The sequence below is a fragment of the Aplysia californica genome, unplaced genomic scaffold (assembly GCF_000002075.1).
Source record: "Aplysia californica isolate F4 #8 unplaced genomic scaffold, AplCal3.0 scaffold00040, whole genome shotgun sequence".
In the NCBI taxonomy this organism is placed as follows: domain Eukaryota; kingdom Metazoa; phylum Mollusca; class Gastropoda; order Aplysiida; family Aplysiidae; genus Aplysia; species Aplysia californica.
In genome coordinates, this window is record NW_004797310.1 from 642,774 (window position 1) to 656,754 (window position 13,981).

General features: G+C 39.2%; 1 pseudogene; it reads right to left on the reverse strand.

Annotated features, from left to right (window-relative positions):
• Positions 1-13,981, reverse strand: part of LOC101858328 — a 25,482-nt pseudogene that overhangs the window by 2,691 nt on the left and 8,810 nt on the right.

The window sequence follows — 13,981 nt, forward strand, 5'->3', positions numbered from 1 at the left end:
CACACACACACACACACACACACACATATACACACACATACACAAACACACACACACATACACATACACACACACACACTCCCACCAAATACACACACTGTGAACAAACGTGCATGCAAGATGCCTGAGGTTCTGTCCTCCCTCCCCACAGTTATAGTCCAGTTGTCCCACTAGACCATTCACAAAATCCTTGAGATGTGCATGCTCCAAAGCCTCCCAAACTTCCGAGTCCATGTGCTGCTCCGAGGGGTCAAGGTTCATGCGGATTGTCCCAGAAAAAATCACAGGGTTCTGAGGAAAAGAGCATCGTGACATGACTCTATGTGTGTGAATCTGATAGATCATGTAGTAAAAAAATCCCTGGTTTTACTAGAGACATTTAAAAGCGACTCAACATCCACCCCCCCCCCCCCTAAGAAAAAGAAAAAAAGAAAAGAAAAAAAAACGTTTAAAGTATTTATCTTCTTCTCTATCTTCTTCCTCTGTCTTTGCCCCTTTACTCTCTTTTTCTTGTCTCCCAAGGGTAGCAAAGTTGACACCATCTCACATTTGACATCTTCTGTGGCTGTGTACTACATGTACTAGTGAGTCCTCCCCACAGTTTATTTTTAGTAATTCCTATTCATGTATTTCTACATATTTTCCTTCAAACTTGACCATCTCTTTCATGAACTGGTAAACTATTTAGATAACACGTAGGGGGCTTGCCTTTCGTGTTTGATTCTAATATTATCATAATGGGTATCTCACAACTCTGATATAAGAGGAGGAAGTTGAAGTACCAAGTTGTCTTTTATGTGGATGAAAGAACTCTACGACTCTGAGTAGACAGTCACCCTTTAAAAGTTGCTCAGATGCTTTCAGAGGGTGAATGTTCACTCAGAACCTTTAAAAAGCATCTAGCAGCTGAAACGAGCAGAAGGACCATACAAAAGCATTTCGTTCCCAAAATTGCTAAAACATCTGTCCGATATAAACTCAAGAACAACTCGGAAAATTTTTTATAGCTGCCTAATGGCTTGGAACGAGAAACGTGGAGGAGATGTGTGGAAAGGGACATGAGAGAGATGAAGCTCACTTTGAACGAGCTAGGAAGGATGACCCAGGACAGAGATAAATGGAAGGAGCTTGTATGTGGCCTATACCCTGCCAGGGGTGAAAGGAACTGATGAATGGCTTGGTGCAACCCAGACAATAGACCCGCCCGGGTTGCCTGTGGAGGGAAACCTTCCGTTTGATGGACCACAGACACTACGGTCTATGAGACAAAAACGTCAACATGAAAAAAGCTAACCAATTTACCTGAGGTAAGATGGTAATGTGAGAGCGGAGGTCATGCAAGCCTAGCCTAGCAATATTGTGACGGTCAAGAACAATTTTGCCAGCTGCAGCCTCCACCAGTCAGAACAGAGCCACAGTCAGAGAGGACTTGCCTGCCCCAGTCCGACCCACAATCCCCAGCTGAAATATAAGAATTGCATTATTACTTAGAGAAAGTTTTAATTTTCTTTACAAAATGTTCCTGTGCACTCTCCTGCTTCATCTTTTGCTGCTATGTACCGGTACCTACTTTTTAACTTTTCCATTTCAGACTTCTGACAATTTTTCAAATGATCAAAAAGGGGTGTAACGAAAATAAAACTCATTCCTTGACAAATGTAAATGCGGGAACAAATTTTAATAAACATTCTATTACAAACATATGCTCACTCACGTCCCCAGGACAAGAACTAAGCAAACTAGCATCCCAAGAGGCATCATCATCATCATCATCATCATCATCATCATCATCATCATCATCATCATCATCATCATCATCATTTCTCAATCCATGCTGGAGGTACAGGCCACCAACAAGAGCTCTCTATGTACTTCTGTCTTGGGCTATCATCTTTGCCTCTGTCCAGCTGTTCCCCATTTCCTTAAGGACCGAATCTAAGTCCCTCCTCAATTGAGGTACTTTTAAACCTTCCTTTCTTTCTCTTTCTTCGTGGAAACAGAGTAATGATTGATTCTGTTTTCTTCTATTTTCACATTCCATGTCCAAATTGTTGTTTTGGTAAACAGTCGTCAAATCCCCTTAGGAGCTTTAAAATGGCTTTAACCGCCATTCTTCTTATACGCTTCTTTTAGGGGCGTTGGCATCTCCAAGAACATTCATTTAGAATTTTTCTTGTTTGCAGTTTTATTTCTGTAGCAAAGACGTTGTTTTGCAAGATAGGAATGCTACCTCTAAGCCAACCCCTCAACCTGGAGCACCAGGCAACTTATGTCAGGAGCCACACCTTGGAGCCTTTATTTGCATCTTATGACATGTAGACAAACCATAACATCAGCCTTATTCAATTCTTTTCACTCTCAAGGTCTGCACAGCTAATCTCTTGAAGAAATGTTACAAGAACAGCCAAACCTCGTTGTAACCCCTCCCCCCCCCCCAATTCCCTGTTATACTGCCAACTCCACTTACCGCCAGGTTTTGTCAATGTACGAAAAGGAGCACCTATATAATAAATATTACCGTCAAACCCTATTATACCACCTACCTTGTGACGAGCATGAACTTGGCGGTACAACGAGGTTTTCATGTATTCTGTTAAATACATGTCGTACCGAATGCCCAGCCTCAGGGGAATTGTTTACCAACCACTAGATAAATTAACGAATTTTCTCCCTTCGATCTGTCACTCAGACGAGCGTGAGTCCTCACTTAAAATAGCCTCACGGGCATTTGCCAGCCTGTAAGTTAATGGGCTGATATCTGGCGGCAATTTTGCAGGGGAAAGGAGATGGCCAGATTCCTTTAAAGTGTCTCCAGGCGACCTGAAAATTTAAATCTAATTTTTCAAAAAGCTATTTAAAAAAACCCAAACAAATTGCCCAAAGTCCAATAACAATAGCATTTTCATATAGAGCGCATCAAATTTAGTCGGATTCATGCGAGGAGCGAAATTTGATTATGAATTACAAAGTTATTATTTTTATTTCAATTATGCTCTTCTGCATTGCACATTGTATTGTGTTCACTTGCGACACACTGCATCACTGTAGATCCATCCATATTGCTTAAAACCTACCAGACAAGGGTGGGGAGGTGGGGTGGACAGGGATAGAGCAAATTGGTGAAAAGTGTTTGATTTAGACCTTGGCATAGGCCTAGCTCTTTGAGTCTTATTGTGTATAAAATATTGTCAAGCCACCACCAAGTGGATAGTACCCGCGATGTGCGCTGTGTGTAGCTGAGTGTGTACTTCTGGCGGCCAGTTCGCTGGCGGTACAACGGGGTAAATTTACAGTAGTTTAAAAAAGGGCCGTACAACTGAGATAGATGGTGGATGGCGGTGTAAAGGCGCAAATACTATGTTTATATAGGGGACGCTTTTCGTATATTGGCAAAACCTGGCGGTAAGCGGGGCTGTAGTATTTACTCCTTCACACTGCCATCTGCCAAATATCTGAGTTGTACGGTCCTTATTTAACTAACCTAAATTTGCCCTGACATACCACCAGTGAACTGACCACCAGAGATATACATTGACATTGCACACAACGAACAACACCCACTGGTTGGCTACTTAGTATTGTTTCTTCCATGAGAAAGACAGAGATAGAGAAGACTCTCGGCTCTGAATAGATGTTCATGTACATGCGTTTCACCTGCAAAAAGACACTTTTCAAATACAGATCGCACTGTAGAATCATGTTCCTTAACGTTGGGCAGTCGGGGCTCTACAACAAAGAAATCCCGTTGAACCGCCAGCCCCGCTGTTCCGCCAAATTCATGCTCACCCCAAATGTTGCGGTATAACGAGGTTTTACTTATTTTTTGGGCCATAAAGACACTTGAATGAAACCATCTTCACTGCTTTATTTCAAGTTATGAGGTAACGAAGTACTAGAATTCAACAATTATACTACAATTCAAATCATTTTCCTAAAAAGAAAAATCAAGGAATATTATGCAAAAGAGTATGTAGATCTAATCTTATCCTCTGCACAGAGGGGTAGAGGTATTCTTTAGTATCACCACAATTTTTAGACATACTTTTTCTCCTGGCTTGAGCTGACAAGAGACACCCTTGAGAACCAGTTCCAGCCCCGGGCGGTAGCGGATCTGTAAGTCATCAAACTCAAGGTTTCCTTCCTCGGGCCACTCCGGGGTGGGGCGGTTGTCTGGGTTGTACCACGCCGCCTGGTGGGGAGATGAGAGGATCAACAAATTACTAAGGCAACAGTACTTCAAATCTAAGTGAATAGTTCTGAACAGGTCTGAGGTAGATAATATTGCTCATTTCAGGAGGCCGAGGAACAGAAGGAGGAGGAGGTGAAGGAGAATAATAATAATTTATATATAATAATAATAATTTATATATAATAATAATAATAATAATAATAATAATAATAATAATAATAATAATAATAATAATAATAATAATAAGAAGAAGAAGAAGAAGAAGAAGCAGGAAGACGATGAGGAGGACAACAAGGACTAGGGGGGTGGAAAGGAGATCGAAGAGGAAGAGTAGGAGGAAAAGCAGGAAGAGGAACAGCAAGAAAAGAAGGAGGAGGAAAGCAAAGAATATAAAGGGGAAGGGGGCTGCACATTATATGATAGATAATCGGATAGCAATTTAAAAAGTGGGATGGTCCCATAAGACTAGGGGCGGCTGGCAGCTTCTCAGTGCCTTGTCTCCCTGTTCTGCCAAACATAAAAGCCTCTCTCTCTCTCTCTCTCTCTCTCTCTCTCTCTCTCTCTCTCTCTCTCTCTCTCTCTCTCTCTCTCTCTCTCTCTCTCTCTCTCTCTCTCTCTCACTCTCTCTCTCTCACTCTCTCTCTCTCTCACTCTCTCTCTCTCACTCTCATCATCACCCGCTGCACAAGGGAAGTGGAAAAAGAAACTCAGTGGGGGACGGGGATTTTACCCTATTGAACGCGTGTTGTGTGATGTCTATTAATAATGCTAGGCTACTGTGAGCGAAAAAAACCCGGAAAGGGTGAGGGTAGACCAGGAGGAATGGTCGAACTTATTACTGGACCAGATTTTACCAAATTTCACAAATATAACAAGCATAGTAAGGAGTTTTAAGATCAGCAATCAAATTTGAGAAAAAGTTTTGTTTCCATGGATACGGCGGCCATGTTGGATTTTGTTGACATGTCTTAAGTAATGAATACCTCACTTATATTGCTCATGGAAATTGATTTTTTGTTGGCATGCGTGTTAACAAACATAAGATCTAAAAATTTGGCTGTCGTTTTTTTCCTTAACGAATTAGAACATTTTAAATGAATTTTTTCATGAGGTAACATTCAAGTTTTTAAAAAAAATCCGTGAAAATCCATACTCCAGACACCACCAACAAAAATCTATTCCATATAAAAAATTAAAAAGACAAATTTTTAGTATTACATCTCTTCATTCTGTGAACATTTCATGAAGATTGGGTGAAAAATGAAGGAGCTATTCAAAAAAGTATTGAGAAAAGTCACGTTTTGAGAAAACGGCCGATAAAGAAAAATAAAATATTAATTTTATGTGGTGACAACATGCCCGGTATGGAAAAAAATGCGGTTTTGGGGGGTTCTTATGCGATGGAATAGTTGTAGGAGAGGCTGAGGAAGCTATAAATGCCTACAACTCAAATTTCATAATTTTGAGCCGAATTGGGACTTTGGGGGTGTAGCCCCTCCCCCTTAACAAATGAAGAGAGGTTACCTGTATGATGAGCGGTAGAACCAAAGGCATCATATTGAGTGAACTCATGAGCTGGCCAAACAAAGAGATAGAAACAAAAGCCTTGGACGGGTCCAAATAGTCATCTGTGATGAGGAAAACACCGAAAGATGCGACTTAAACCTGCAACAATGGTTGAAACAGCCATTATTTACAAGCAAAATAATAACAAGCTTTTTATCATGAGAAAAACGGAGAGTTCAAAGAGAAAATGAACTTTCTATTTCGTGTAAACACTGATAGAAGTGCATGATTAATGATAGCATTATGCTGAAGTGAGCCTTAATGAAAAGAAGAGAATGCCAAGATCCATGGATTATAGAGAACAGAAGAGAAATAAAACGATTTTAAAAATCAACAACAGAAAAACTGAGCTTTGCCAAGCAATTATTGTAATGAACATACCTTTATTTAAGAGAAAACAACACAAAATAAAATCGAAAATACCCCACACAACATTTCAACATTCACTTATTCATTCCACTGTACAATTTAGAGTGACAGCATTTTCAGCAGGTGGTTGCAATTAGAATACATGTAGTAGATTGAGAATACAAATCGAGTCCTCTTAGCTCATGCATGCACAGCATAGAAGCTCATTCAACGATATGATGTGCTGATAAAGTTTGTTATTTAACGATTTTCATACATTACTTAGAAACCTCTACATACCTTCTCTCCTAAAATCTCTTTAAAGTGGTCTGAACTTTTTATTTAAGGTTCACCATCTCTTTAGAAAATGGCTCTTGTTTCCATTGTCCTAAAATGCATTCTTTTGGTTAAAACACGTTTGATTTATTATTTCAGTATTTGGAATGACTAAGACCATCAGTGTTTCGCTGGTTTTACATAAATTGGAAATCTTCATGCTTTATTTTGTTTAAACAAATTTGAATAACCAATGAACCGTAGATAAAGATCTTTTAGCATTTCAACGCCCCTCTCTTTTTTTTTACATTGTGATGATGAATATGGCATTAGTTCTTCCACTGTCAGCTATTAACCCAAATTGCATTTTAAAACCTCAGGCCTTATCTTGTTTCTAATTCATGTCACCAGTAGTACATTTTAGTTTAATTGTGTCATTTCTTCTGTTCTTATTTGTTCCCCTGCTGCTAGATATCAGGGGTAGTCGACTACTGGTTCTTCAACCTGCCTGCAGTGTAACTGATTTTCACGTTTGCGACTGTTTTTCCAACTTAGTAGGGCCTCTAGCTTTCAGGCAGTCACATTCCCATTTCGAAGGTACTCTACGTGGTTTTATGCTGTCCACAGTATTTTCAGTTTTTGTAAGAATAAATTTTGAATTTTGCCCTGGTGGTGGCTGAAGCCAACTAATCTTTAATGGGCGCAACTTGCACAAGGGACCTCCGATATTGTTAGTCCTTATCCGAGAAGGCGAGGTGGGTGATCCTACCTACCCTAGGATCAAGCACGTGACTTAATGACAGCAGTAATAAGGAGTCAGGATTAACAGTAGAAAGAGGTATGGTAGCAGAAAAAAGAGTCAGGAGTAAGGGAGAGAGGAGCCAAGTCAGGTTTCCAACCCGGGACCTACTGAATGAGAGGTGAATACCGTACCTGTAGACCACAACAGCCACTATTGAGTGACTCATAAGATGAATTGTTTGCAGCATTTGTTCGTAGCCTGTTGTTCCAGAATTTCTAGGTAACGTGATGAATGTAGAAGTAACTTCTCTTGGAATATTTCCAGTTAATTGAAGGTATTGAACAGGTTAATCAATTTCTCCACTCTCCATTTACCAAGTACTTCATTTGTTTCCATTGGGAGTAGATAAGGTCCCGCTGCTTTGCCTTTAAACATCTCTTTAATGGCTTTTTCGACTTCTATATCCTTTAGAATTTGCGGTTTAAAGTTCTAACAATTTTTCAATAAACTAATAATTGAATATTGACAAAAGTATTATTTTATCTGGTTGTTTTTTTTAATTACAAGTCTTTCCGAAGTGTATTTTTGTTTGGTAATAACAAATAGATTATAGCAAGAGATTTAAGTCATCAATCATCAAAATAGGATGCATATTATTCAGAATGTGCAAGGGGAAAACCAGCTATGACCTTTTCGTACACATTTACTTTATGACATAACCACAATCACACTTCAGCACTTTAAAGCTTAACTATGTCATGTAAAAATCAGTTAGTAGACATACTTTATATATCAAGGGGAAACATCAACCGTGGACACAGCGATGACCAGAAGACTTCAAAGTAAAACTTTCCCTTTTCTCAAAACTAACAAAACGTGATATGGCTGGTTTTCCCCTTGCACCCTTCATATAATGTATACATACGTTAGATTGATATGGGTAGTGAGATTTTATGTCGCTCTTTTACCTCTGTAAATATCTAAGCCGTAGTTTAATTCGGTATCAAGGTATTAACGTTCTTTTATGGACTATGTTATAGAGATTTCAATATCGCCAAAATCTCAAAAGTGAAACTGTGAAAAATGGATACAGTCACTTTGTGCGCTTAGCCGTCAAAATAATGAATTCGAAGAAAAATGTATTTTCCACAAATGTTTCGAAAGTCTTATCAAAATGTTGTTGGCTCAAAAACATATTTCCATGTGAATTTTACTGAAAAACGTTGATTAGACACAAAATACGTAATTTTTCAGATTTCAAAGACTCTCAAACCATTGAAGTTTCCAAACTTTGAGGACCATGTTCTCGCTAATTTTACCACTGAATCCAGGCGACCCCACCTCCTTCAATTGCAATATCTAGACTTCTATTCAAGATAACGAATATGAGTATTTTTTTCATTGAAAGGAAGGTAAATGAATGAGCTTTCAGATCGTATCCATAACTCCACAAGCCACCACGTTGTGACACACACACACACACACACACACACACACACACACACACACGCACACACACACACACACACACACACAGACACACGCACGCACACACACACAGACACACACACACACATATATATATATGTGTATATATATATATATATATATATATATATATATATATATATATATATATATATATATATATATATATATATATATATATATATATATATATGAAATATATTATATTGTTATTTCTGCAGTTATACACATACACAACAACAAAAAACAACAACTAATATAATAAAATGCTCCTATAACATTGCCCATGCTCTACACATTAGCTTAAAAAAACAACTCACACATTCACAGTAAGGACTCTTTTACTCACAAAGTATGGAACAGTCTGGAAAATTAGAGACAACGATGCCATGAACAGTGTCGTCTTGAGAATGATCTTGAGTTCATTACTTTTGAGTATGCCCACTTTGTCTTGAAAGGCGTTTTCCCAAGCGTACAGCTTCAAAACCTGAAAGTACATTGTCAAAATAGTTGTGAAGACTTTTCACTGGCTAAACCAGATTTTCTCTTCTAAAATTTTACTTGAAGTAGTTTTGAAGTGTAAGTGGAGCATTTGCTTTCCCAACAAAACTCCAAAAGAATCTTTTGCTTGTCGGTGTTTTTTTCTGTCTATCATTCTTCTTCCAATTTATCTATCCACCTGCCTGTCTGTTGGTACAGATCAAAAACTCGTCTTCAGTGTATGTGGACTTAGCCTATAGTCCCACTGTAACTTTGTCCCTCCCATGCAGGGGCGAAGCGTTTATATAATCAAATAATCACTGCTTCCCTTCCTAATTTCGAAACATTGTCGCTGTCAAATTCATTCTTAAACGTAAACCTCTTAAATTAAACGTAAAAAGAAGTTCGTAATCAACAATGAACGGTATGCCTAACATTCAAAACGATTTCACGGCCACAGAAATAGCCTCCTCACCCCTCTCGGGCCACTCCATAAGCAGTCGAAAGCTTTGATTAAGTAAGCTTAAAGTAAGACTGTAAGAGTCTACCAATAGACTTGAAGGGAACATGTGCATAGCAGTCACAGCTGTTTCATTGCCACATATACCCTGTTCACCCCTTTGGGGCCACAGTAATAATCAATCAGAAGCCCTGATTTATGTAAGCTAACTAACACTGGTCGAGTCTACCTCACAAATGTAAGGGAAACTAACTCCTAATAATCTCTTGACTGCTCAATGTGCTTGTTTTTTTTTCCTCGACTTTTTACCGTCCTATAATCAGATCGTGACCTCGATTATGACACCAGCTCCTGGCCGCGAAAGGCTAACAAAAACAGCCAAATGTGAAATAAAAAAAAAAAGATAATTGTCATGTTCTACCAAAGAGTTAGACTCACTGGTAGATCTATAACATATAGATCTAGTACTGACCTCTTTGCTTCTTTGCTTCGTGTTTATGTATTCACATCCAAAAGTTAAATTTAATTTTAGTTGGAACTGATATTTCATAAGATACTTTCCCGATTATTTTGGCGGTTGAACATACAATATGAATTCCGGATTTGTTTTCATTCACAACTCAGAGTCGCCGCTTCGAGTAAGATTCTTGTGTGATACCTACAGGCCATATCTGATTGTGATCCCGTTTCACTTTGATTACCCTGTCAAACAAGTCAGCCTTCGCCCCTGCATACACGTAACTAGGAACAAGGGAAGCTGGTAAATTTTTACTGTCACTCCAACACACAGATGCATTACTTTTGGGAGTCAGATGGGTTTTTTTTTGTGGGTTTTTTTGTTGCTGCAGATCCCACACTGCCCACTATAACTTTTGCAAATCAATGCATTTTCAAAAAATTGCAAATTAATTGCAAAAAATCAAATCGTGGGAAAAAACAGGGGCATTCCCCCTGACCTCCACTCCTAAATTAAGCTTACGTATTATCAAACAAAAACTATTTGCACAATGTTATGAGAAATTTTCTTGTTTACTAACAAGGGAGGGATTTATAAAATCAACACAAAATGTCGCATACACAGAGTGGTGGCCCCTTGATGTGTGTTTTAGGGCAAGTGCAAAATTTATTACAGCAGTCTCTGCCTAAGACCCACCACTTATGATTCCGGTTCGCCTAAGATTCCGCTGTTTTAAGAAAACAGAATTTCTACTATACAAAAGTCACCCCTAAGATCCCACTGTGAAGGTCTACATTGGGCTACATTCGGCTAAGATCCCGCATTTCAGATTGTTGTTTACCGAACAAAACCCCGGGCGGACACAGTAGGTCAAGCAAGAGTGAAAATTTGTGATAATTGAACTGTCCATTGCGTCATAGATCAGCTACTCTTGTGGATGGGATCACACACATTGTGCGTTGTAAATCTTGATGAAACGATTCTGTAATGTTTTCCCCAGATGGGGTCACACCAAAGAGCAAGTGGATAGGAGCAGATCTAGATCTTTAGACTCAGGATAGGATAAAAAGTGAAAATGGCGTGCCTCATGTCAATGTGATTGGTCATCTAGGTTGACTACTCATTGCTCGCCATATGTCATAGACCCACCTTGGGGTCACTTCAGTTCATTTTAGATTAACAGGAATGCTAAATTCATGCATGCATACTTCTTTTTGTATGAAACAGCAAACGTATATGAAGACCAATATATCACTATGTCATTGTTTGTTGCACGTGTGCAAATATAAGGGGTTAAGAGTTCAAAATCCAGGTAAATCTCTATCAACTAACATAACACGGAAAACTTCTTCGAGAATAAACCCGGCTTTCTCATCTGAAGTTTGTCTCTATCCTGTAAACTTCAAACTTTTTACATTCATGTTGTTTTTGCATAATAACTATTTACCAACAACAATCTGTCCTTGAAAACTGCTTGAATAAATTCCAAGGCTAAAACGAATGTAATAAAGAATAAGATGCTACTGATAAAAAAAAATGTTTCAGTTTTAGATCTAGATTGTTACAAGCTTGGCATTAAAATAAATCTGAAGACATATAATGGTACAAGTCTATTGTCCTAACCTCCAGTGACACTCATCATAACATAGGCCCTGGGTATAAGCAACACAGCAAAGTTGCAGGAGATGTTCTACAAATTCAAGTAAATACACCTAAAGCGATATTTATTTACCTTCATGTAGACCTGCACATTTAATTTTGTAATGATTAGCTGAATTTAAAGGAGCAAACTTCTTTCATCTTTGTATTCCGCCCTTGCTTAGTTTAAGGGGTAGTCGATTGCTGGTTCTTCAACCTGCAGTGCAACTGATTTTTACGTATAACACCTTTTTTCCTACTTTGTAGGATCTCTTGCCTACAGGCAACGACATTTTGGTTTTGAAAGCCCTCTATTTATGTTTTTATACTGACTAGAACATTTTCAATCGAAGAAGGATTTAATTTAGCATTTTGGCCAGGTGGCGGCTGAGGCCTACACTCTTAATAACAATTTTAGGACAACCAAGTGCTCTTTAACATGCGTAGTAAAAGACCTGACATGCACTAAGGAAGGGCGCACCACCACCATTCAAGACAAACAAGGAAAATGCCTGACAGAGGAACAAGACATTTTGAAAAGATGGACAGAATATTGCTCAGAATTGTACAACTACAAAGCCACAGGAAACCCCGAGAATCTAAACGTTCCCCCAGCAACCAACATCGATAACCACCCAATCCTTGGAGAAGAAGTTGAAGCAGCAGTTAAAGCACTGAAGAAGGGGAAATCAGCAGGAGTGGACAACATCCCAGGAGAATTGATACAGGCAGGGGGAATGGACGACGACAAGCAGAGGCAGTCCCAACAGGGCGACATTGTACAAACTACAGGGCAGAGACGGAGGCTCTTATACATGCAGCAAACATCATCAAGAATGTGGTAGACCCCCAAAGCCAAGTAGTGTTCCTAACAGATGCCATGTCAGTACTGCAGGCAATCACTTCCGGCAAACTACCAAGGCTACAAAAAGAAATTGAGGACATCCCATGTCTGAAAATCATGCTGCAGTGGATTCCATCACACTGTGGTGTCTTAGGAAATGAGTAGGCAGACAGGATGGCCAAACTAGGAGCACAGAAAGAGCAACCAGACAACAGCGTTAACTACACAGAAATAAAAACTATTATAAATACACTATTTAATGCACCTCAGACACCAGATGGCTACCATGAGCTGTCCCGCCAAGAACAAGTGATTATCTTCAGACTAAGGACACAACACACAAGACTGAGACAACATATGTACAAATGTTTTAAACTAGTACAATCACCAAAATGCCAATGTGGAGAGGCGGACCAAACTGTTGGACACATCCTTCAGCACTGCAAGACACACAGGGCCCTGAGACAGGAAACGTGGCCAACCCCACTGATGCTGTAAGAGAAGCTATACGGGCCGACAGATGAACTGAGTAGGACGGCCCAATTTATGACAGATACCAGACTTCAAGTGTGATGCGACCGAGAAGAAGAAGACAAACAAATTGAAACACTCTTTAGTCTATCCGTCTGTATTTACATTTATTGTCTATCTGGCTCTCTGTCTGTCCGTCTGTCTCCTTCCCATTCAGTATCTCTCTCCTCCCCCTCTCTCTACCCTTTTCCTCTACCTCACCTCACCTCACTCACTCTCTCTCTCTCTCTCTCTCTCTCTCTCTCTCTCTCTCCCCCTCTCTCTCTCTCTCTCTCTCTTTTCTCTTCCCCCAACTAAAGGTCTCCCCTTCCTCCATTTGTTTTCTTTCTGGTTTTTTTCTTATAAGTTCAGCTCCACAAAATACGTAAACCTCCCTCTGACCGTCTTCTTCCGTATCGTATACCTTGTCAAATACATGTAGCTTGTATTTGGTGGGTGGTTGGCAGGTACTGTGGTGTGGTTTACTCCTTTTCCCCCATCAAAATTATATCATCCTTATTTCTTCTCTTTCTTTCCTTAGTATGTCACTCACTAGTAACACCTGTAATCTTCCGCACTTGTATGACCTATTTGTGTTAAAAGAGCTGTAAAACATAAAAACGTTACCAAAACTTAAAACTAATTACGTGTACCAAGCTAAATATTTATAGTATTAAAAAGATTTATGATTTTGGAGAAGAGAGTTGCTGAACAAACTGGCGATTGACATGTACACAAATTTACAAACACATGTAAATTTAAAAAAGAAACGAAACAGAAAAACACACAAAAGACAGACACAATGATACAAACAAAACAAAAGATAGACACACGAAAGACAGCCATAAATAGAAAAAAGCAAAATAAAAGACAGACACACAAAACACAGGCACATTATAAGTTATAAGCATTGAAAGGTAGACACAAGAGCATACAACAACTTGAATACCATACGATAATACTGGGCAGGGGGTTGGGGGAGG